Here is a 27338-nt window from a genome sequence, read left to right on the forward strand (position 1 = left end):
TTATCTTCAGAGGAACACTCCGTATATTTTATGTATTTCCGTATTTATGAAGAATGAGGTGTGAAATAGGATTCATAGGCATTTTTTGGTTGTAGATTGCTTAGGCGATTTGTAACCATTTTCGAATAATTGAACTTAAAAAATTGTAAGTAGCTGGAACACTCTGTGTAATTGACCAAATGTAACAACATCTAAGAACAATGCTTTTGATAGTATTAGTATTTAATGCCTTTCCACGTCTTGATTGCTCAGAATAGTGATAATTATCCAGGAGAACATTTTGTGTTGTTTAACAATGGCAAACAAATAAGAGTTTTCAGCGTCCAAACTAGCCTATAGAAAAACTTGTGCCTATGAACTTTTTGTTTGGAATGACTTGGACTATAACATATCAAAAATTCAGCTGATTTGACGGAAGCCCCCTTCCCTAATAAAGTGTGCTCTATCCTTTAAAAAGTAATTCGGCTCTCCGCGCCAACACTTGAAGTTTGGGTAGCTTTAATATAATAAATTGATCAATTGAAAGTACAAACATGAAACCTATAAAATAAAATAGTCACGAACCATCGGAGTTAGAAGACAACTTTGCTGGTTTGCCAGGGAGGGAGAGCAGCATTAGCGGTTAGATGTCTGATAACAAGCGACGCTCTGCTGTCGTATCATCTGATTAACTCCCAGACTGTCCGAGAGCCAAGAGCGTCTTCTCTGCAATTAACGGCCATTCATAGAAGGAGGTGGTATGAAAGAAGAACTGTGCATGCGCTGAGCTTTCGGAAAATTTCTGTTAGGGGAAACTTGAACAGCATCCAGTTTCCGTGGCAGCGCCCCCGATACTGGATGCGGATATTCGGGATATATCTGGACGCAACAGCGCGCACCGTTACGTGTATGACCTTCAATCTAAGTAAGTTTGCGAAGTTCAAATTTGATTTGCGGGAACGGGGATTGCTCGATGAAAAAAAAATTCGGCATTCGATCTATCTGACAGGTTTTTCGCTAATTTACCTGACTTTGGTAAAGTTTAACTTTCATCTCCCTTCAATGCAATTATGATTTTTACAAAAAAACAGATAAAACAAATTCAGATATACGAACTCTGATAGAAATCAATACACTTTTATTTCCTCTGATAACAAGAAACATAATATTTTATTCAAATATGAAGATAATTTCTAAGTTTCAAAAAAGTCATTTGTGCTGTATCGAGTGTATTTTTATTGAAAATTATTTTACCATAAACGCATTTCCAATAATACTTTCCTCTTCTCTTTCACTTCAAATCAACAATTAAATCGAGATGTGAGGAAAGTTTCTGGACTGGATAAAAGAAGGTTAACGTAGGTAATTGATTCAAATTATGTATCCTTTCTCTGTTGGTGAATTATTCTCTTTTCTTCATATTCAGAATGCTGAACAGAATATTAAAATTCGAAAAAAGTAGTGACATGGCATCAGTAGCTTTTGAGCGCTCGTTCATGCATGTGGTTCGAGATCATAGAGTAATAAACATAGATAGAAGGAGTATACGCAATTTTTACATGTCCCCAACATGGTTAGGTTACGTTGCCCGATTGTGATATATTTTCAAATCCACAATTTTACTATATTGTTATGAATGTATATTATATTGGATGAAATTTATCTATTTGAGTGATTCCCGAATCAATATAATATAATTTGAATATTTAGAATCCGATATTTTTCCTAATTGTCGAATTTATAATAAGCAGAATATTTATTATTTATGTATCTTCCTTCTGAAATCCAAGGTTTGGCAACTTTTGCTCTTCTAGTGTCATCGGTTGTTTCATTTCGTTTGGCGCGCTTGAAGTTTGTTTTCCGAATTTCTGATATATTATTGGTATTTATTTCAATATATTTTGAGTTAATATGAAACGTTGATTCACTATGGGACATAACAAGTGCATCCTTTGTGGAGAAACTCGCGAAATTAATGAAATATCGTATCACTGATATGTTTTCATTTCCGCGCGCTTCATGTCAAATTTGACAGTTCATGTTGGGGACAAAATTGTCTTACTGAAAATTACATATGCTTCCTCTGTCTATGTTTATTACTCTCAGGATTTGATCATGATGACAGTTAATTTATATTAATGAGAGGTTCTGATGATACGATACTCTTATAATTTGTCATGAACATTTGAGTTGTTATTGCTACAATACACCCTAAATTTCAACATAGTCTGATCAATTTCGAACTTCAAATTTGATTTGAAGGAACGGAAGTTGCTTAGAGAAAATGGAAATCAATTCGGCATCGGATCTATCTTGTCATTTACCGGGATTTTCTGTAAATATCACTGGTTTCGACTCGGTGAAGTTCAACTTTCTTCCCACTTTAATCTAATTATGCTCTTTAAGTAACCGAAGAAACAAACTTAAAGATACAAGTTCTGATATAAATCAGCGAAAACTTTCTTTTGTTGTTTGTGGTAGTAAATTATGTTTTCTTAGGGTATTGGGAGTTTCCCATTTGCAAATAATAAATAATTTCGATCACTTGCTTTAAATGTTTCTTCGTTTTTTGAATTGCATAGTAGGTATTTTGGTTGTAATTCATACCTTACAAAATTTTAATGTTTTTGTTGTTTTAGAAAAAAATACCAAGTATGTGCTATTGTTGTCTACGAAATATAATGACAAGCACTATACAGGGGATGCCATTTGAAAATAAAAAGTGAAGGGTAGCTACCACAGGGCTGCCAAATATAAGAACCTTTTTATACATCATTTAGAATTTTTTCATTTCCTTATTAAATTGAAATAATAATAATATGAGCGAGATATTGCCTGTTTACGATAATTTGGGACACTTGGTATATTTAAGACAAATAGGAATACAAACAGGTAAAACCCAATACAGAGGACTAGTTGAAATATTTACTTCCAACATGAGTGCTTGAAGCTGTCAAAACAGGAAGGTGACTGTAATATCTCTAATATATTTGATTTGTCATCAGTGGGTTCAACCTTGTCTTTTGAAACCATTCGCAGTTCAGAGAACGAAAATTACAGACATTGTGACTAAATGGTAGGGCCTCCTTTTTTCGAAAACTAGCGCTCAAAAATATATTACTTTGAAATTTTTGAAATAATTATAACTCGCTGAATTTCTCGAAAAATAAAACGAAGGAATATTCCGTGTTTTCAGATTCTGTTTCTTTTATGAATAAATAGCTTCATAAAATAATAATTACGTTAGTAATAAAGAATAATAATAATGAATGTCAAGTATAAATGAGTAGGACCCTAGTATTTTTCAGTTGCACAATCTTGTCATTAAGTAAAGCTGAGTGAATAACAGTTTAGAGAGAGTTTAGACGTTCCCAACCTAATTTAGATATTTTGTCATATCTCAGATTATTGAGGTGAAGTATAACCTGGAACTGGTGGCCTTCACATTATTTCATAAACGAGAGGGAGATAAAGATCCCTGTCCCATCCCTGATCCCCAGATCAGGCATGATGGAGTTCTTGGAGTTTAATAAGAAACCCCGTTCCACCAATCTAGAGGAATGGTGTGCACGAAACTGACAGAACGGAAATTTCATGAAATATCAAACAAGTAGTTCGATGTGTGAAAGCAATATTTCATGTGACTCTAGGACTGTACAGGTGTTTCAAATTCATAGGTTTTGCTGGGTTTCTGAATGATAAATAGAGATAGAGTAATGCGCAGTTTAAGCTTAAACGTGCCTGTTTTTGATTCAATCAAAAATATCACAAACGTATTTTCTTTAGCTTTTATTAATACTGTGCTTTTGGTGATTTGGTGATAGTCCATTTTCGAAATTTTCAGAAATCGACCATTTTATCTTGGCTATTATGGAATATATTGTAAAAGTTTAAACGAGTGTCTATAGATATTTTTTCGCTCATTTCTTGAACAGAAAGTTTTATATTTTAGGGACGATATCTGTAATTTTGAGTCAGAAATGGTTTCGAACAATAAGGTTCGATTCACTAATGACTAATCTGTGCTCTATTCTCTAGAATGCAGCTATAGTATATATTCGAAAAATTAAGAAAGCTATATAGTAACGGGTGTTTATTTCGAAGTATATAACTTTAAGTTGGCATTACTGTTCAAGATGGCGACCGATTTAACAACTGTCAAGTGATTTATTTTCAATTTGGTTTGGCAATTCATCATGAATAGACTCACGCCTGAACAACGCTTGCAAATAGTGTAATTTTATTTAGAAAATAATAGTTCTGTGCGGAATACGTATCGCGCACTACGTCCATTTTATTCTGTTTAGCGATGAAGCTCACTTCTGGTTGAATGGCTACGTCAACAAACAAAACTGCCGCATTTGGAGTGAAATTAATCCTCAAGTGTATGTCGAAACATCGGTACATCCAGAAAAACTGACTGTTTGGTGCGCTTTATGGGCTGGTGGAATCAGAACGTTACAGTCAATGGTGATCGATATAGAGTCATGATAACTAACTTTTTCATTCTTGAATTGAACAACCATGATGTCCAGGAGCTGTGGTTTCAACAAGACGGCGCAACATGTCACACAGCTCGTGCCACAATCGATTTATTGAAAGACACGTTTGGTAACCGCCTAATTTCACGTTTTGGACCTGTGAATTGGCCTCCAAGATCTTGTGATTTAACACCGCTAGACTACTTTCTGTGGGGATATGTGAAGTCATTTGTCTATGCGGATCAGCCACAAACCGTTGACCATTTGGAAGACAACATTCGCCGTGTTATTGCCGATATACGGCCACAAATGTTGGAAAAAGTCATCGAAAATTGGACGTCCTGATTGGACTACATCCGAGCCAGCCGTGGCGGTCATATGCCAGAAATCATATTTAAAATGTAATGCCACAAGATTATCTTCCGAATAATCCATCGTTGTTTTATTGCAATTTAAAGTTCTATAGCTCTAAAAAAATTCCCCTTATATGTTAAACATGGAAGAAGTCTTCAAAATAGAGACGAATCGAATACGAATAAAATAAAGATACTAAATTGATTCATGCAGCAACTAAATCATACGAGACTTGCAAAAATTAATCAACTGTTAAGAATCGTATAATGGAGCGATGCAAGATATCGACTAGTTATCCATCGGTGGTAAAAGTGTCCTCGCAGAATTCCATCAAGTATTATGCGCTCCTTTTCAAATATTTGTGATGGAACAGCCAATAAAGCCGGACTTGCGTGACAATAGATCCAGCATTCATTACGTGTGAAATTGCTACAGGGTATGAATTTTCATCGAAGCAGTCATTTTCACGAGCTAGCTGCATTCAGCCACTGGTGCCGAAGCAGTTTTTATTGGAGTTCGAACGTCTGTTTGCTGACTACGTAAATAAAAAATAGATTTCCACAGAATACGTTCCTCGAACTGGAAGGCTCATCACGAATTTGATATCCCTCTTGAATGAGAAACCTAAGAACGGAGAGTTTTGTTCATATTATGTTCTATGAGCAGAGTACGGTGAAAATCTGATTCATCTGCACTTTCCGATTTGTGAGTTATTAAGGAAAATCAGGAAAGGAGTGACGTGTAGTCAGGAGCTTTTGAACTCTCGTATTTCATGAAGTTGAAAAAAAATTATCCTTGTGAAAACACTCATACTAGGTGGTCCAAAGAAAACTTAAACTGATTTTTCGACTTGCATTATCGTTATACATCTGAGAAGACCCAAAGTCCTTAATTTTCTAAACAACATATTCTGTGTATCTATTGCTTTGCAATAAATGTCTGTATCGGTAAGTGTTAATCGGAACAAATATATCCCAGATATCATAAAATATATATATTCTTTTGAGAAAGAGCAATACAAAATATTAATTTCAAACAATCAAGCATATGTGTCGATGAATCTCAGTATTAGCAGAGGAAATGTAACGGGGCATCATACATTTCAACGTATGATACAAGAGAACAGATAAAAACCTCAGCAAAAACTCTGTCTCCCCGTATCGGTGTAGTGACTGGTTTGTGTAAACGTCTACAGAATAAGCTGACATAATTTATATTGAAGGACTTCCTCTTCAACCAAAACAAAATTTCCTTTATCCTCTCTTTTCGGTTGACGAATCTATAATTTCCAATTGGATCCTAAAACAAAAAGAAAAGAAGCAGAAAGGAGTACTAAATATTAGTTTTCATTATATCGATTTGAAGTTAACTACCCATTCTAAAAAAGAATCTGAAACTGAATGGATAGCTTGGAAACCATCATGAAATTTATAAATCGGACAATCATTCACCAAGTGGTCAATGGTCTCTTCTACACCACACTCACATAGTGGGCTATCAATAGAACGCCATTTGAAGAGGGTACTATTACAACGACCATGACCAGTTCTAAAAATAAAATAACGCCATTGAAATATTCGTCGATTTATGCCTGCATTATAAAGTTATTCTCGATTAAACATGTCAGCTTACGAGCCGAATTCTAGTCATTTGCGAAAGTTTTTAATGTTCTATTTCAATATGAAGAAATCTTCGGCTGAAAATCATCGAATGCTCTCAATTATCTATGGTGAGGGCACAATTAGTGAAAGAACGTGGCGAAAGTGGTTTCAACTCTTCAAAAGCGATAATTTTGACGTCGAATACCAGGTGGAAGACAGAAGGTTTTCGATGATGCAGAATTGGAGATATTACTTGATCAAGACTCGTGTCAAACGCAACAAGAAGTGGCAGGATCATTGGAAGTGACGCAACAAGCCATTTAAAAAGGCCTGAAAGTCATGGGAAAACTCAGAAACCAGGAAATTGGGTTCCATACGAGTTGAAGCCGAGAGATGTTGAACGGCGTTTATTTGCTTGTGACAGCTGCATGCAAGGCAAAGACGGAAGAGATTTCTGCATCTCATTATGGCTGAAGACGAAAAATGGGTTCATCACAATAATCCCAAGCGCCGAAAATCATGAGGATATTCCAGCCATGCTTCCACGTGGACAGCCAAACCGAATAGTCGCATGGTTCCGAGATCGTGCTCAGTATTTGGTTGAACCAGCTCGGCGCAGTGTATTATGAGTTGTTAAAACCGACTGAAAAAATCAGAAGCGATCGTTATCGAACGCAATCATTGCGTTTGAGCAGCATTGAAAGACAAACAGGCTGCAATACAACGAAAGACATGATAAAGTGATTTTACAGCATGACAATGCTCAACCTCATGTTGCGAAAATGGTCCAGACATATTTGGAAACGTTGAAATTGGAAGTTCTACCCCACCCGCCGTGTTCTCCAGACATTGCTCCCTCGGACTATCACTTGTTTTTCGATCAATGGCAAACGGCCAGTCTGACCAGCACTTCCGGTCTTGTGAAGAAGTAGAAAATTGTATTGATTCGTGGATCGCTTCAAAAGATGATCAGTTTTTTCAACGCGGGATTCATACGCTGCCCGAAAGATGGGAGAAAGTACTGGCCAGTACTTTGAATCATAAATGTATAACCAGATTTTTACAAAAAAGCCTCGAATCACGGAAAAAACGGCGGAAGCAAATTTGTTCGCATATGTAATATAAAAATATGAAATGCTTCGGACAAAGAAAATAGATAGGTACTTATATTATTAACATATTCCAAAGTGGAATTCTCGCTCTTAATGTTTTCATCCAATCAGATAGGAAATCAGAAATTCCTGAAAATGAAATAGACTCTCGAAGTTTCCTAATTCCAAAAATATTCCACTTCAGGCATTGCTTTCAATTCAAAACAAAGTCCTGTCTACTAAAACAATTTAATCTCTCCCTCTACAAGAGGCAAATCTCAAGACTTCTTGCATGCGCGGTATTATTTGAAGGATCCGAAAGACCTAAAAGGTTGTGCAACTAAATAATTGGCTGAAGGAATAGGAAAAAAGATCTTATTTCGAAGTCATTAACCATTATTACGGAATCCTATTCCAATACATAAAACGATACTCGAGTGTGCTTCAAGTAAGGCTATTAGCCTCATTGACTACTTCCTACTGTTTGTGAAGTATAGCAATCTCTTATTCCTCAGGCCCTTGTAGATCTAAATTTACATTTATTAAATTCCAGAAATCGTTGAATCGAAAACAGAATCGGATATCCACGTTAATTGGTGAAACAAAAGAGGAATTGTTGAGCGTACTGAAACCTTTTAGTATATCGTTGCTGCATTGTTCAAGTGAAGAAACATAGTATTATAAACGGCTAATGGCCCTGGTAGTCGAAGCCGTAGAACTTAAAACTCAACTTAACTTATAGTATTATAAATCCAATTCAAATTTCTCAAGTCGAAGCAAATAGGAGTGTTTCACACAGGTCATTCGAATATGACGTTGATGACTCACTTTCAATATGATATCATATAAGTCTTGAGGTCACCTCAAGTGATTGTAGAGCTTTACAGATGGTGTCCCGCGTCAACTCAACAGCTAGTAGTTCAAATCCACAAACTACGGTCACGAGTCTTTGTGTAGCCAGACCCTGAATGCAGATGTAAACATGAATTTAACGTGCAACTAAAGCGATCTCCATCTGAGAGATATGAGTTACTATGAATTCATTGTTGTCGGTTAGTTTATCTTGATGAAGGGTTCTGATGATACGATCCTACTGAAATTTGTCATTCTAATGATGCCTTTCCCTTTCTCTAATGTACCAACCGAACTGATAGCTGTCAAACTTGTCATATCTGCTGGTTTGTTCATGTCTTTGATATTTTAATTCGCTCGTTACCGCAATCATACTAACGCACTCATGGAAAGTCCTATTTACGAACTGAATTTCAATTTAGCCAGGTCTGTTGCTAGAGAAATTTTAGATATGTTTTCGGTAACTATAAAAATTCCATCTTATAGGTATTGAATCGATTGTAGAGCATTGGTATCATTCACGTGGCCCCGAAGATAAAAGTCTAAAGGTGTCAAATCACGAGTTCTCGATAGCCAATTGTGATCACCTCTTCGTAAAGAAACACCGTCAGGAAACCCTTCTTGCAAAATGTATTTTACATTACAATATCTTCCAATACATTCTTTCAAAATATCATTAATCTTAGCCAAATCGATAAGCCTAGATTTTTGGTCAACAATACGAGCTGTCAAATGTGAAAATATGACAACTGTACAAATAGCGGGCTATTCAGATGTGAACCTACTATTGGAAAACTCAATTCATAGCTTCCTTATTAATAGAGAATCAAATTTTGGAACGATCCCATTAACGGAACTCTTGTTGGATCGAAAATTTGAAATAATGGGTGTTTGTTTCGAGATATATAACTTTAAGTTGGCTTTACTGTTTAAGTATGTTCGATCATGGCGACACGCGTACGCGGAATAAGTTGTTCTCAATGTGATAATAAAATTGATAGACAAGATGATTCTATCAAATGTATAAATTGTGAAAATTGTTTTCATATAAGTTGCCTTAACATTTCAATTGATTCTTTCAATGAAATGCGAACAAACGGACTAATTAATGAGTGGTTATGTGAAAATTGCCAGTTAGTGGATGCTTCAGGATCTTTCCCACCAGAACCCTCAAAAGAGTCGACGAAGGGTGAGAGTCAGCTGATAATTACCATTCGTTCTGTGATGACCGAAATGATCGGCCCACTAAGATCGGAGATTTTCCAGTTAAAGAATCTCATTCGATCTCAAAATAAACAAATCTTATCACTCGTCGAGGATATAAAATTATTAAAAACGAACAAAAACACCTTAACGAAGATGAAAACAGCTGAACGGAATTCCCTTGATAAGATAAAGATACCGTCACATCTTTCAGGTGGTTCACTGCCTGAAATTCGTTCTGCAGACGGAGTGTCTACGCTTGCTCCTGTTCCCGATGATTCGCTGTCTGGCGAGCGTTCTACTACAGATGAAGTGGCGACGCTTGATCCTGGTCCATCTGGGGATGTCTCGGATTCCGGAGCGGTTTCCGGCGTGTCGGTGCTGGCGGATTCTGGCCCTCATGAATGGAGTGTCATTGTTGGGAGGGGGAATAAATCTAATAAATCTAAACGTAGATCAAAAGCCGAAGTCTCTCGTGTTGAAAAGAATCCTAGAAATAATAGGCCCATAATTGGATCATCCGCTTCAAATGCCTTGACCAGTGTCCCCAAGAAACAGCTTTCTTACATACATGTGTCCAGACTGAGTCCTGCAACGTCTATAGCTGATCTCAAGAAATTTTTGAATAACAGGATTCCTAATCTTGTCTGTGAAAAGTTGAACTCGAAACAACCTGAGGTCTATTCTTCCTTCAAGCTGTCATTTCCATCTGAGTTTCAGTCCCAGCTACTGGATCCCGCTTTCTGGCCGGAAGGTATCACAATCAACAAATTTTTTCGTAAACCTCACAGAACAGCAACCAGAGCGAAGCAATAGCCCTCCAGAGTCAACATCAGCAAACAAGTACGCCATTGTAGAGTCCATATCGGATCGTGAAGACGACGTAAGTAGCGGTTCTAAAAAGTTCGAACTGATGCAAATAAAAAAGTTCGAACTGATGCAAATAAATGCACAAAGCATTGCCAACAAAATATCGTCTTTTGAGGTTTTACTTAGTTCTTACAGCCCTGATTTACTGAGTGTGGCCGAGCATTGGTGTTCTTCTGTGCGGTTACCCTACATGTCGTTGGCTGGTTATCAGATAGCCTCTTTTTATACCAGACCCATCCGTGAACATGGTGGTGTTGTTATTTATGTCAAATTGGGAATTCAAGTGCAACAGCTTAATGTGGCCAAATACTCGGTGGAAATGCACTGTGAACTGTGTGCAGTTAAGATTAAATTTGGTGAGAATACTTTCTGTGTTATTAGTGTATATAGACCTCCCTCAGGTGACTTCAACTTGTTTATTAAATCCTTGGAATATGTTCTTGCTTACTGTAGTACTGTCTCTAATGTAATTTTTTTGTGTGGAGATCTCAACATAGATTATTTCTCCCTGTCAACACAATCTCGATCTTTAAATGATTTGTTTTCATGTCATAATTTATTGGTTACCTCGAGAGAGCCAACTAGAGTTGTTACTAATATGAATGGCCAAACCTCTTCCACAAAGGTTGACTATGTAGCTACTAGTGCCGACTTGCGGCTTATTAATGCAACTGTGTTCGAAGCGTTCATTGGTGACCATAGAGCAATTTTACTGAAATATATATGTCGTCACTGTGAGTCCTGTGCCCCTAGAGGAAAAATGATAAGAACTATGTCGGATAATAACTGGAAGACTTTCTATTCATTGATCGGGAGTACCGATTTTCAGGGGCTTCATTCTGTTTTCACACTTGAAGATAAATTTGAGAATTTTGTTACTTTGTTGAAGTCCGCATTTGACGCAGCTTTTCCACTTAAATATGTACATCTATTATCTTCTCAACAAAAACCCGGCTGGATCGATAAAACGATAATTTCAGCCCGAGACAATTTGAAGAACCTTCACTGGCTCACTAAAAACTTGCATACTCCTGAGACTTCATACTTATATAAAAAAGCAAAGACTGAGTACAACCAATTATTAAGACACTCTAAATTGAATTATAATAAAAAAATTATACTTAATTCCGATAACGTTTGCAAAACAGTTTGGAAATTAGTAAACAACGAATTAAACATCAAAGTTGAATCTCAGAAAAAGATTACACTACGGGTCGATGGGGAACTCATCTCCTGTCCCCAGAAGGTTTCGGAGGCTTTTGCCGAATATTTTACTGAAGTGAATGTTGTCTCTATACTTAAACATTTTGGCGTTTTCTTGTCTGGTTCATGCACCTTGCAGACTTCCCTAAACTGTAATTTCTTCTTCTTTCCCGCTACTGCCGAGGAAGTTTCATCCACCATTTGCTGTCTGAAGAATAGTAGTAGCGCAGGTCCTGATATGATATCTGCCAGGGCCCTGAAATTCATTTCTCCTTTAATATCTGAACCCCTGGCTGCTCTGCTGAATGAATCAGTGTCCTCTGGTCACTTCCCAACTATCCTCAAATTGGCGAGGATTATACCAGTCCATAAAAGGGGTGACGCACAAGATATAACAAACTATCGACCTATCTCCATCCTTAGCCAATTGTCAAAAATCTTAGAGAAAGTCATATATAATCGCATGTACAATTATTTGACAAAGTATTCCATACTATCGAGTCAACAACATGGCTTCAGGCATGGCAGGTCGACACAATCGGCCGGTTGTGAATTTTTCGAGTATGTTTACAGCTGCCTGGATGGCGGTGACTACGTGGCAGGTATTTTTTTTGATCTGTCGAAGGCATTCGACACGCTGCAACATGACTTCATTTTGAATAAGATGTATCAGATGGGATTCAGGGGCGTGTTTCTTGATTGGGTCAAGAGTTTTCTATCTGATCGAAAAGTTTATGTGAGATTGAATGACGGTTCATCTGACGAATACACCAACAACATGGGTGTCGCTCAGGGATCTGTACTGGGCCCGCTTCTGTTCTTATTATTTATTAATGATCTGCCTGCATACGTTGTAGCCCATACTCTCATAATGTTCGCTGATGATACTTCTATCGCTATTGGAGCGGAAAGTTTGCAGGAATTGAAGTCGCTGTGCGAAACGATAGTACAGTGTTTCATTGATTGGTGCCACAGAAACGCACTTATTCTCAATATGACGAAGTCGGTAATAGTTAGGTTTCGGAATCAAGATAACCCGAGTGTCGAACCCTTCATTATAAAGCACAAACAGGAAGAATTGAGGGCGACCGACGACGTGAAATTTCTGGGCTTATATGTGGACGGAAACCTTAGGTGGCATCTCCACATTGATCATGTTTGTGGGAGGCTGAACAGTGCTTACTATGCCTTATTGCGTCTCAGGAGTTGTCTTCCTGTCGAGGAGCTACTCACTATTTATTACAGCATGGTTTACAGTCATCTAAATTACAACGTGGTTCTTTGGGGCTCCTCGACAGTGTCAAGTCGAGTTTTCATTTCTCAGAAGCGTATCGTACGACTTATTTTCGGACTTCGGCCATGCGATTCATGTCGTCCGATTTTCGGTCAATTTGGTATGCTTCCCTTCCCATGTATTTACATTCTTAATTGCCTCAATTATATCCACCTTAACATCAGTAAATACAAGAGATGCTCTGACTTTCATGGGTATGAAACACGCCATACTGATACCATAGCCTTCCCCAAACATCGTACAGCTAAATATGAGTCCTCACCGAGCTTTATGGGCATTAAATTGTACAACCGTTTGCCTAGTAGGTTGAAATCAATGAATGGAAGGTCTTTCAAGCGAGAAGTAAAGTTGCTATTGATTAAAGGATGCTACTATAGTGTTGGAGAGTTCCTTAGGGACTCCATTCTTTGAATCTGTTTTTTTTTTTTTTGTTTTTTTTCTCTCTATGAAATTGTATACTATTTTTATATGACTTGTCCTATACATTTGTTTAATGTCAGGAAGGATCAATAAAGTTTATTATTATTATTATTATTATTATTATAAGATGGCGACCGATTTAACAGCTGTCAAGTGATTTATTCTCAGTTTGGTTTGGCAATTCATCATGAATAGACTCACGATAATCAAGTAAGGCGTAGATTCGTCGAATGGGCCCAATATGAGATTGCCGTTGTTCCCGATTTTCATAAGCGAATTTTGTTTAGCGATGAAGCGCACTTCTGGTTGAATGGCTACGTCAACAAACAAAACTGCCGCATTTGGAGTGAAGCTTATCCTCAAGTGTATGTCGAAACACCGTCACATCCAGAAAAACTGACTGTTTGGTGCGCTTTATGGGCTGGTGGAATCATTGGTCCGTACTTCTCCAAAAACGATGATGGCCAGAACGTTACAGTCAATGGTGATCGGTATAGAGCCATGATTACTAACTTTTTCATTCCTGAATTGAACAACCATGATGTCCAGGAGCTGTGGTTCGAACAAGACGGCGCAACATGTCACACAGCTCGTGCCACAATCGATTTATTGAAAGACACGTTTGGTGACCGCCTAATTTCACGTTTTGGACCTGTGAATTGGCCTCCTAGATCTTGTGATTTAACACCGCTAGACTACTTTCTGTGGGGCTATGTAAAGTCATTGGTCTATGCGGATAAGCCACAAACCCTTGACCATTTGGAAGATAACATTCGCCGTGTTATTGCCGATATACGGCCACAAATGTCATGGAAAATTGGACGTCCAGATTGGACTACATCCGAGTCAGTCGAGGCGGTCATATGCCAGAAATAATATTTCAAATGTAATGCCACAAGATTATCTTGCGGATAAATAAAATTCATGTCAATCAAATAATCCATCGTTGTTTTATTGCAATTTAAAGTTCTATAGCTCTGAAAAAAAAACCCCTCTACAAACCTATCCTGAAAATATAAAGTTTCTAGGTCTTTCCTTTCGAGAGTCATCATGTTCGCGAATGGATAGGCAAAATTAAATTTGATCACTGATCGTCATCACTGAGTTGACGAAATGATAAAACATCCAGAGCGAAGATATCATTTCTGAAACTTTATCATTCAACAAGGTAACTTATCTTCTAGAAAGGATGATTCCGCTTCAATATCGCTGATACAACATTCGTTCTCGAACAATCAAGTTGAATCCATAAATCCAAGAACGGACATGTAAATTCTTCCCATAGGAAATCCTCAACACATTCGGAGTTCAATGCTTCGATTATGTGTCTATTGCTGCACATTTCAGCAAGAATTCGTTACAGCAACATATTGAACGAATGGAGCTATGTTCGATATTATTAAACCGCCAGATGAAACAATTCTCATACATATTCTGGAAGGGAAACCGATTTTAACGGAGAGGAAAGGAGTTGATACTTTTTCCGGTTCACTTTGCATCTATCAGACATGGTGAGTTGGTCAATATTCTTCTGTTTTCTTTCTATGTTTTTGATAATAACAATTATCACTAAATCAACCCACAATAGTTGTGGGTGTCGTATATTTGATACTCATTGAAAGCATCTCGAGAACCATAAGACTCAGAGAAAAAATCTTCAAGGACCCCGGGTCTCTTTTTTCGAAATAATGAGATATTATAAAGCAGATTATAGATTCATTGTTTCGTTCTCGAGTTACAGGGAGTTCAGGTCTACTTATTCCTTCTTTGACATCTGTTGGCTCGTTCAAAACATTCGGGAGGGACAAATTTCATCCTTTCACAGTGTGTCAAACCTTAGTTTAGCACATCTATAAATTAGTGACATCTACAACGTATATCCTGAAATGCAAACTCTTTTTCACTCTCCATTGTCAATTTCTTTGCTGGGTTGAGCAGCCTAGAATAGGAAAGTATTCTAAAGCTGATAACACATATTCCATGTATTATATTCAGTGTTTTTTGATCTTGGGATTTTTTTTATATTCTGAGGTTGAATTATGTATGTTTCGAATAAGATTATCCATGATCTCAATTTAAATCCTTCAGAATAAAAATCAATAAACCTCAACCGCTGCTTTCAATCCAGTTTTGCAGAATAAGGAAAATGTAGATGTAGTATACTACAAACTACCAGCAAGAGTTTGAGAAAAAAATCTGTACCCGCCTTCGTTATTTTATCTCGAATAATATTCGTTGTAAGCATAGAGACCAGGTATATACATTTCCGCTTTAGGTGCTTCCGCCTAATTATGAAAATTCTGGATCACCGCTTTGGGAACCTTAGAATGGTGTTACTTATGATGAGAAATAGTTGGATGTTTTGAAGGAACTTGTAATGGAAAATGCAGTATGCTGAAATGTTGTTCAGTTATAAACCAGAAAGGAGAAACATTGTAATTGTTTCTTCCAGTTTCACTAGTCTGAATGGAAGTAGGATGTGAGAAAGAAATATGGACGTAATTGCGTTCTTTCTCTAATTTTCTTTCAAATCCACTGAGGAAGAGTTTGAGGCCTAAGAGTCCCTTCCAGTTAGACTATGAATAATTCTAAAATGGAACCTTTAGGCGAGAACAAATATACAGGGTGTAACAGGAGTGACTGACCATAGCCTAGTGGTGAATGCAGGTCATTCAGGCCTTTCAGAAAAGTAACTTGTTTTGTATCCTTAGGATCTCTGCTTCGAAGATACATGCTGATTCGTGCAAATTGGCCTAAATGTCTTACCACCATAACTTGGGAATCAGCAGTCCGATTTTCTTCAAATTTTTCGGGTTCATTAACTTCTTGCAGCCCTTCAAAGCGATTGATTTAATTTCAATATTTTCAGGGCAGTACTCAGATTATTGAGTTTTTTCCTTGAGACTTCGAAATATATATTTTTTGAAAATTTCAGAGAAATGACACACTTTTGTCGAAGGAGTAGCAAACGGAAAAATTCATGTGTTTTGTAACTTTTTTGAAATACGGTCCTGTACTTATTGCTATTGTGATAATATTCGATGTAATCTGATAATTATTCGGATTTTATAGATTTCTCTTCAACTCTCTCTAATTGTAAACCCTCAGTACCTACTGATTGTCGTAACAGGTTGCTTAAAATATCAGTGAGAAGTGCCTATGCTTGATGAAACTGTGAATAATATTTTATTTCATTAATATTAGGATTTTAAAAATCCTACGAGCAAATAATAAGCTATAGTAAAGGGTTTTCTAATAAGAGATTTTGAGAGAAATCAATGGATGTTCATTTCATTGTAAAAAGAAAGGTAGAGCACTAACTATGGAAAACATTGTCAATATCAACACTTTTCAAGCTATATTAATCGTTCAAGCTTTCTCCTTGCTTTTCCCAAAATAATAGAACAAGGACAGAATTATTTCTTTCCTTCTGTTGCATTGTTCGAAATTGCCTATTCCCTTGACCACTTAAAATTGAAAAAACTGTGCGAATTAATAAACCTCAACCGCTGCTTGGAATTCCTAATTGTAGTTTAATGAAAATGTAGCTTTATTAACCAAACAACCTAACGCAAGAGTTGAACGAAAACACTACATCCACCTCTGTTACTTCATCTCGACTGATATTCGCTATTAGGGTAAAGACCAGGTACCTACATTATTTTCCATAGCATAACTTCCCTTCTAATTATCATATTTCTAGATTACTGCCTTGGGGATCTTGGAATGGTGAAATAGTTAGATGTTTTGGAGGAACTTGCGATGGAACAATACACAGTGGTAAAATTCTGCGTTATGAATCCTAGTAAAGGAACGTTAAAAGTAATTGTTCGAATGTTATTATCAAAAATGAAAGAAAAATGTGGAAACATTGCCAAAAATTGTTATTCATCCCAATTTTTTTTCAAATCTACGGAGCAGACGATTGAGAATAAAAAAATAAAAATCTCATACTTTTTCCAATGAATCATTAAAATAAAGTCTTCAACCTTTAATCCACCTATATTATCAAACGAATTAATAAATACTAGGTTATCCATGTCATAGTACGGATTTCACAGCCCTGTTTGTAAAGGGTGTTTTTTGTAGAGCTACAGAACTTTAAATTGCAATAAAACAACGATGGATTATTCGATTGACATGAATTTTATTTATCCGCAAGATAATCTTGTGGCATTACATTTTAAATATGATTTCTGGCATATGACCGCCACGGCCGGCTCGGATGTAGTCCAATCTGGACGTCCAATTTTCGATGAATTTTTCCAACATTTGTGGCCGTATATCAGCAATAACACGGCGAATGTTGTCTTCCAAATGGTCAAGGGTTTGTGGCTTATCCGCATAGACCAATGACTTTACATAGCTCCACAGAAAGTAGTCTAGCGGTGTTAAATCACAAGATCTTGGAGGCCAATTCACAGGTCCAAAAACGTGAAATTAGGCGGTCACCAAACGTGTCTTTCAATAAATCGATTGTGGCACGAGCTGTGTGACATGTTGCGCCGTATTGTTGGAACCACAGCTCCTGGACATAATGGTTGTTCAATTCAGGAATGAAAAAGTTAGTAATCATGGCTCTATACTGATCACCATTGACTGTAACGTTTTGGCCATCATCGTTTTTGAAGAAGTACGGAGCAATGATTCCACCAGCCCATAAAGCGCACCAAACAGTCAGTTTTTCTGGATGTAACGGTGTTTCGACATACACTTGAGGATTAGCTTCACTCCAAATGCGGCAGTTTTGTTTGTTGACGTAGCCATTCAACCAGAAGTGCGCTTCATCGCTAATAGACGTAGTGCGCGATACGTATTCCGCACAGAACCATTATTGTCGAAATAAAATTGCACTATTTGTGAGCGTTGTTCAGGCGTGAGTCTATTCATGATGAATTGCCAATCTAAACTGAGAATAAATCACTTGACAGCTGTTAAATTTCAAACAGTTATGCCAACTTAAAGTTATATACCTCGAAAAAAACACCCTATATAACAAACAGAACTTCATCATCATATGATTAGTTGAAGATTAGATATTCAACAAAATGCATCGTTCTTCTGCTACTGAGAGTATGAAAATTGTGAAAACTTACTACAAAAATAATGATTCTGTAGATAGTACGTTTTGTGAATAACGTTGACATAATCGTCCATCTGAGCGTACAATTGGTAAGACAGTGAATAAATTCGAAGAGACTGGATCTCTTAATGATTTCTTAAGGCCCATAATCCTCGAAATGAACGCTTTACCGAAAATATTGCTGCTGTAAGTTAATGTGTATCCATTCCTCGGCTCGCATAACATTTGGGCTTCTCTAACGGCACGATATGGCGTATTTTGGTTCTCCATCCTTATAAGGTTAACTTGACACAAAAAATGGGACCAGCTGACCATGGAATGCGTAGAAAATATGACGATAAGGTACTTGAACGCATTTTTCACTCGATGTCAATGTTAACCAGCAGAATAGTCGCATATGGGGGAGAGAAAATCATATCACTGATGAGAGAACATTACATCCTCAGAAAGTTACTGTATAGTGTGCAATTAGGTCTGGTTGAGTGATTGGCCTTCTTTGTCACTCAAAACGTCTATTCTCATCGGTATAGCCAAATTATTACCGATTTTTTCATGCGAAATTAGTGAAACCAGTAATATGGTGCAACAACCCTCTTTTTGTATTAATTTCTGAAAAATTCCGAGGACGCGTAATTTTTCGTTTCGTTGATGTGAATTAACCACCAAGATCTGGTTATACTTACATCACCTTTGGATTTTTTCTGGGGATATGGATATACTATTGACGATAGATATTTGACGCTTTCGAGAGTACCTGCTCCCATTCATTCCATATAAAATAAGGGGCTCTCAAAAAAATTTTGATACGTAGCCTTGGTAAGGCAAGCTACCCCGCCACTGAACATTCTTCTCAAAAAATCCTTTCCAACCCAATGAATACCGTTGAATTTACACCTGTACTAGAACTTTGCCTTTACACGATATGTTCCAAACAACCTCAGATACCTTCGTTTAAGATCCTCTGAGATGAAGTTTCATTCAAAAGCCTCCACGAAAAGAATGGAAATGCTGTAAAAACAAAATACCCTATAAAAACTTTTCACGCAAGGGAAGCGAACGAGTGGGCCATTTTCTTGCTCTATCCTTTAACAATCATGAACCTTTAATAGACTCATTTCAGATTCTGGAAGAACAATGATTATCAAAGGGAACGATTCTAATCATATGGACCAATTCAATTTTTAGTTCACATTTCGCAGGCATCAATTGAGAAGGAACTTCATTTTGATATATTTTCCAATATTGATATAATTATTTTGAGCAAATAAATATTGCTATTACTCACTTTATAAACCTTCCTTTTTGAGAACTATTCTCATATATTATTGTAGGCTGTAGGTATGATTCGATTACCTGCCGTTCGTCTTCTTCTCCGTGACTTTGTCGGATTTGTGATAATTAAACTGTTTTGAATTATTTACATCTATTTACAAAGCCACACTTATACAGTACAAATTAAGTATTGAGAAGATCTTAGTTACGTCTTAATTACAAATTTCTCACTACGGTACTGAATTTCGTCTTTAATTAGAGCGTTAATTATTCGAAACGTCTTCGCATATCACGTCTTCGTCTTTAATTCTAGTTTCGGACGTCTCGTCTTTAACTCGTTCGCGACTCGTCTTAATCTAGTCCGCGAACCGTCTTTACGTCGTACGTCTTAAGTTGACCGACCGAACTTGCTCTTAACTCGTCTTAGGCTTAACTTGAACTTACTTCAACTGAAGATCGACTACCCTTCTTCCGGCTTGACCTCACCTTTAGAACCACTCCGATATCGGGGGAAGTACCAATTACCACCCCAGTCCAATAAGAGTTTTGCCGTACCGCCCACAAAGCACTTCGCGGATTCCTGGAAATCGAATATTTTCGAAGGACTAGAACGTGATACACAGATGTGACACATCTGGTACAACCGTCTTGTTTTCGATCTTTCCCAACCCCAGTAAATCTCCTAAGATTTACAATCGAGTAATCGACCCGACATGTCTTCGATATCTCGAAGAATTAACATTTCCTTTCTAAGTTATATACAAAAGCAACTCGTTCCCTGTTAATTCATTGAAACTGTCATACCCTCGACACTTGAAGAAACTAATAGGTCTCCAAGCATCCTGTAGACCATCTCAATTATTTACAGGGGACAACAACTGGATTCTACATTATTGAATCACAAAATATTCAATTCTGGCAGTCATTGTACTAGAAATAAATGATCAACACTTGTAACCATTGTAAACCATTTTGTAATTTTTATTAAGAACTGATAAACGCACTTCCAATAATTCTGCAATACAGAATACTGAAATGAAATTTTCTGAAAGCAATAATCTCTTTGCGTATTGCCTACACCTAGCAGTGCAGTGCAAATTTTTGATTTTGATCAGAAGAGGCCCCGGATCTGCCTTGCACTTCGAACCCCCAGTTGTCTTAATCCTCCACTGGTACCATTACGATAAACTTCGTGCTAGACGTAACTAATTGTGTTTTTTGCCAGCACCAGAGCTGTAACGGGTTGGCTGAGTCCTTGTCGACAGCATTTCTTCAGATGAATCCCCGCCCAACGGAACGAACTTCCATCAGGCGACAAGGAATAATGGAAAGGGGAGAAAAATTCACGTCTTCCTTCCATAAATCATCAAAGTGCGACACAGAGTTACCGTTATCTGTTCGGTCGGTACCGCGACGAAGACTATGAAATTTTCTTATTCAGATTTCGATTGCTATGCTCGCCTACAATAACACCGCGCGATGGTGGAATTCGAGAGCTGCCGGAATGGGAAACAAGCAGCTGGTGCAATTTTGAGAGCGAAAATCTCATTAGGTTGGCATCGCAGACTGTTGCCGCTCTGCTCAGTAGCCGGCCATCGTTCTTACTTCATTGCTCCTCAGATATAAATTATCCATGCATCTCTCGGCTAATAGCAAATGGCCGCATCGCGGATTGTCGTTAGCGGCTACCCGTGCCACTCTCCCTCTAACAAGATATCCCAAAAATATGTCGGTATCATTTCATTCAATGACCAACAAATTGGGTTTTCCCCGGAAGGGCCCTGAATGCAAAAGCTCCTTCTGGTTCTCCTTCTACGTTTTCATTTCGACACGATCCTCATCTCGTGACGGATGATCACTGTAATGCCCCCTAAAGGCGTATCTACACGTTGGCGCCAAGTGCGTTCATGCACGGTACGGTAGTGTGTGTTCACTTAAGTCGAGCAACGCGGCAAAGAATAGATCATATTGGGTTTTGTAAAATGTTTTTCGTTTTTTCGACTAATTCGAGGTTGTAACAATTAGAGTTCCATTTTTGGCAGTCTCAATAGCACATTGATATTTCAGATTTCATAAGGAAGCGAGTAAACAAAAAATATAACAATGAAGATAAACACCATTGAACAACAAGCATTACAAAATTGCTTACAAAATCAGTTTCAGTACAGAGGCTCATTTTTTCTCGATAACTTTGTTCAGACAAAACTGTTTCATTCACAACTCAAACAAAAAAATTACTGACTTGGCATCAGAAGATGAAAATATTTGAGTCGGCTTTGAAATACCTATTGACAGATTTCCTTGAGGGCAGATCGCTCCTGCATTATGCTCAACATGGCTTTAGAAACAAAAAGTCAACAATAACAGCTATGGTAGATATGTTCTTCAGGCTTATAACAAAGTCGAAGAAGACTTTGACATCGTCTGCCATGAACTTCTCCTGGAAAAGCTCCATTCCTATCGCATAAAAGGAAAATCGAATGAACTTCTCTCAACGTATCAACGGTGAACAGAAATGGCACTGTATCTTAACTAAGAAAGATGGAGGTTGGGATCCCGCAAGGTTCCATACTGGGAAATGTTCGACGTTTCCACCAACGACATATATGAGAATATCCCAGCATATAAGGGTTGTGACTATGCCGATGATGTTACATTTCTGAATCTCTCAAACTGTGGAGATGATATTCGAGCTAAGGGTGGTATCTGCGAAGCAGATGCTCTGGACTGGTTTTCTGCAATCTGCCTCATGATGAACAAGACTTTTGTTAAGCAATAGAGAGAATGATGATTCATCTCTGACGTATCTGGGTTTGGAGTCCCAGATTTCTTTGAGCTTGGGTATGAATATTGATAAATTACGCAAGAATCTTTTGACAGCAATCTCTATGGTAAGGAAAATGAAGCAGATATCAACAACCGAAATTGCCAAGCTCAACTAGTATTCAGCATTTCCTTGCAACATACGGTATCATCTAATCGGACCGAAGCAGTCACGCCTAAAAAGTTCTTCCACATCATAAAAAGGCAATAAGGGCATGAAAAGCACTGACAGTTGTAGAGATGTCTTCAGGAATAGAAAAATTGTAACCATAGTAGCAGTTTTCATACTCATCTGCGTGAATTATGTGCATGGTCACCAGAAGAACTTTTCAAGAATCTCCAAGTTTCAACACGTGACAGAAATATAAGTTTTCTATTCTAGAACTGAGAAGCAGAAGGAAACAACAAGGTTCAAATTATACAGGGTGTTCCTAAATTGAACGTACAAACGAAAAGGGGAGATTCCTTAATTGAGTTTAAGAAAAAAAAGTCCCATAAACATGGGGTCGCAAACGTTTCGTTTTCGAGATACAGAGTGTTGAAGTTTGAATTTTTTTCAAGTTTTTTTCTCATAGTATCTACACTTCACAAGATATTCGACTAGTTTTATTGGGGCTTTGATAAGGTTGCATATGTCGTTAATGGCTAATAAAAACAGAGTTGCACTCAAAGTGGCCTGCCCATCATAATTTGGATTTTCACGAGGATTTCGAGAGAATCGTTCAAAATTTTTTTTCTCGAAATCGTTGGTAGATACGACAAAACTACAAGAGACCGAAAAGTTTAGTATAAGAACAAAGCTCATTTTTCTATTTTTTCAAATTAACAGTTGCTCACCAAAAAAAAGTTCTGCAGAAGAACAGGTGGCAGTGTTCCAGAAAAAATATCACCCTGTAGATCTTCTATCGAAATTGCCATGTCACGTGGTGAGAACTCTCAAATGTAATATCTATGCCAAATTTCAGTTGAATATCTTGTGAAGTGTAGATACTATGAGAAAAAAACTTGAAAAAACTTCAACACTCTGTATCTCGAAAACGAAACGTTTGCGACCCCATGTTTATGGGACTTTTTTTTCTTAAACTCACTTAAGGAATCTCCCCTTTTCGTTTGTACGTTCAATTTAGGAACACCCTGTATAGGTATGCTTGAAGCTTTACAATGGTTTCACAGAGGATGTTTAGCTCTTATCACCTAGCGCTTATCACTGAGCGCATTCAATAGGGCTGTCAAGAAGATACTACTGGAGAAGACAATGTATACTATAAAAAAAGGAATGTTACCTACACGTTATTGTCATCGATAGAACCGGTGTTTTTTTTTGGTATAATATATCATTTATGAAGCTTTACGTCATTCAACATTTTCGCATTGTTTTGAATAAATAGAACTTTACACACCATATTTTGTGCGTGATATAGAATTTTACACAATGTTGTAGATAAAAATTGATTATTGAAATCTGATATCCCTACATATGGGTCAGTGCAATTAAATACAATTGAATGTGAGACTAAATTTATAAACGAATTCATTTCTACAATCGTTGCTATTGTCCAAATCACACGTTCAATTCTGCTTCAGGTTTTCCCAGCACGAATATCATAAGAAACGAAAAGTATAATTCTTTGAAAACCCTACTCGAGTTTTAATTTGGTGTTAAAGTACTGGTGAGTGGAATCCGTGCAATATTAAAACAACAGCCTGTGTTTCTCATGGGTACCTAGTCGTATTTACTGAAAAACAATTTGGTGCGAATCCAAATGAGAATGCTCTTCGCGTATGACATTTTTCTTGTTCCCTTTTCAGAATAATGAAGTACATAGAGATGTCCTGCCTTCTATATCAGTGCACTTAATTGTGGAGGCAATTATATTCTGTCTTTATTGTTTTGATTGAAAGTAATTAGTTATGAGCATTATTTCGCTAGCGAAACCTTCAGTGTGTAGTGTCCGGAAATATTGGAGAAGGTCGGAACTAAGCAGTTGCTATGGTATCAATTCAAAGGAAATAAAAACAAGCTTCTGGAATGAGATAAAAAGGGCATTTTTTTATTACTGTGAAGTTCTTTGATAAAATGATTTTTTCCGAGGAGAACACATGAAACTGAGAGTTTTTTTGTGAATTAGTTATTTAGATCATAGAATGGTATATTATTAACAATAATATTTCTTTATTTCAAATAAGATCTATCAAGATGACAATCTGAAATGAAACAGTGACCTTCAATCAAACATAGTTAATTAAATCTAGCATTGAAAACATCTCCTAATTCATACAGTTCAAGATTTATAATCCATGATTTCATTTTATTTTTAAAAATTTTCGGACTACTCATATTCTTTAAACTATCAGGTAACTGATTGAGAATTCTTATACAACTATATCCGGGATGTTTTTCACTCAAAGTTAATCTGTGTATTGGAAAGTTTAAATTTTTGTTCTTGTATTATACTTATTACTAGTGATATGTCCAATGAATTTATCTCTGTTCCTATGAAGAAATACAGCACATTCATAAATATATAAACCGTACACTGTGAATATATTATTTTGTTTGAACACATTCCTACATATCTCCCGAAATTTTAGATTGTAAATTTAATTGTTCTTAGAGTTGACAACTCCTTCAATGTATGATAAAATTCTTGGTAATGACTGATAGTGGGCTTGTTTGACCTGTATGGACTTGATTTCAATTTGGGAAAGTTCACTACATTGATTCGTTTAATCTCAGGTCAAAAACATCATTTTATGATGATGGATTATCGTAAAAATCCTTGATTTTTCTTGCATTGATCCGATTCCTTTCAACAAATTTGCTCTATCAAAATCCATAAAACACGCTAATGAAATTCTTCATTTTATGTAGAATAATTCAGCAAGAATTCGTTTTTTCAAAAAAAAAACAGATATTCACAAATATATTGGACTGGACTGTTCATATATCCAGCCTATTATTTAGACACCTAATCAGCGATTTCCTCAGAGAATAATTTGAACGGATTGGCTGTAAACGAAAAACCAGTTCGTGATTAACAACTGTTCGTTGGAATTATCAGGCCCTCGAATTTATAGAGTAGTTACAAGGAAAACGATGTGAAAAAGTTAGCTGTCAATGAAGTAGTGTTTATTGCGTACCTGGCGAAATATATTCGTATTAATTTCTAGCTTGATGTTTTCTGCGATCTCGGCTCAATATCCGAAAAAATATGTCGGTAGCTTTTGAAACTGCGTTCATTCTTGCGCCAATAGCGCCCTTGGGGACCACATAACTGTATATAGGTATATACAACAACAATACAATATGCAGCAGAAAATTGGACCAACTTGGAACTGAAAGTAAAAAATGATTTTCCAAATCTACAAAATTGGTTCAAGCGTAATAAACTGACTCTCAATCTGGAGAAATCAAAGTGTATACCGTTCGCGTCATATGAGTCTGGACTACCTGAATTGAAGGAGTTACAAATGGATGATAATACACGTATACCTTGTGTAAAAAATATTAAATATTTAGGAGTCATAATAGACTGTCACCTAAGATAATGAAAACGACAAATCTAAGAAAACATAAAGGTATACTGGATGGATGAATACAGTGAAAAAAGACATGATGAACGAAAAAATAAATACGGAAGGTAACAAACATCTCTGCTGCGACAGTTGTGGAGAATGAGATTGCACATAATGTGTATATTAGAGTTAAGGTTAAGTTAGTGAATGTTGAAAATTATAATTATAGAATAGTTATAGGTCATAAGTACTTCAATTTTTGCGGGGAGTAATTGAGGAAATTTTTTATTTTTATGTTACTCACAGGATTCATTAGGAAACCTCTGTAACGAATTGTATGTTTATTGACAATTGTCTTAATAAACTTATTGATTGATTGATATGTGGTCTCCAAGGGTACATCTGGCACATTAATGATCGTGCGTTAAAAAGTTACTGACTAGGTATTCACGGCTTGGCTGGATTTTCAAACTACTAGGCTTGAGCTTGACTTATATCCAGTCAAGCTCAAGTCAAGTAGTATTTTTTCAATCTCAAGTCAAGTATTCACTTATCAAGTACTTGAATCATATCAAGCTACTTGATTTTTAGCAGTTCATAGGGCTCATATTAAACTCTTTTTTTTTTGTTTCAGAAACAAATAGGAGGTTATGAAAATATAAGTAGGTACTTACGACGATAAAAAAAATCCCATTGAACTGCCAACATTTTCATTCAGCTTTCTTTTGCAGAGCTTAAATTTAATGGGAATATGTTACATGCTGCTTCGCTATTCAAATTCTTGGCATTAGGATCTATAATTTCAGGTGAGTTTACCATGTTCAACATTGAAAATTTCACAACATTTAATATGCAGTTATACAGAGTGTGCACATAAGATTGCTCTTTTGATGGGATTGGTAGAACACTAAATAATATTGAGTTTGTTCACTAAAAAATCTTCGTCACTCCATTTGTATTCAAAGAAAGAAATGTCTTGACTACTTTCGCAACATGGGGTTCAGCACTGTCATTCTATAAAATCACTTTGTCTCTCGTAGTATTTCCGCCGTTTGTATTTCAATCCTCGGCTCAAACGCATTAATTGCGTTGAATAACGATTTCCTGTGATTGTTTCAGTCGGTTTAAAATACTCATAATACACAATGTCAAGCTGGTCCTACCAAATACTAAGCATGTATTGTTTGGTCGTCGGCGTGGAAGCATGGCCGGGATATCCCCATGATTTTATTGGCTTGGGATTATCGTAATGGGCCCATTTTTCGTCTTTGCCTTACAAGCAGCTGTTCACAAGCA

General features: G+C 36.8%; 1 long non-coding RNA gene across 1 annotated transcript; it reads left to right on the forward strand.

The window, feature by feature from the left end:
* The first annotated feature begins 819 nt into the window (after positions 1–819).
* Positions 820–26848, forward strand: LOC123683896. The gene is made up of 3 exons (XR_006748065.1): positions 820–904; positions 26677–26704; positions 26774–26848. It is a non-coding gene; the product is annotated as an uncharacterized LOC123683896 (long non-coding RNA).
* The last annotated feature ends 490 nt before the right edge of the window (positions 26849–27338 follow it).

This window comes from Harmonia axyridis, chromosome 7 (assembly GCF_914767665.1).
Source record: "Harmonia axyridis chromosome 7, icHarAxyr1.1, whole genome shotgun sequence".
In the NCBI taxonomy this organism is placed as follows: domain Eukaryota; kingdom Metazoa; phylum Arthropoda; class Insecta; order Coleoptera; family Coccinellidae; genus Harmonia; species Harmonia axyridis.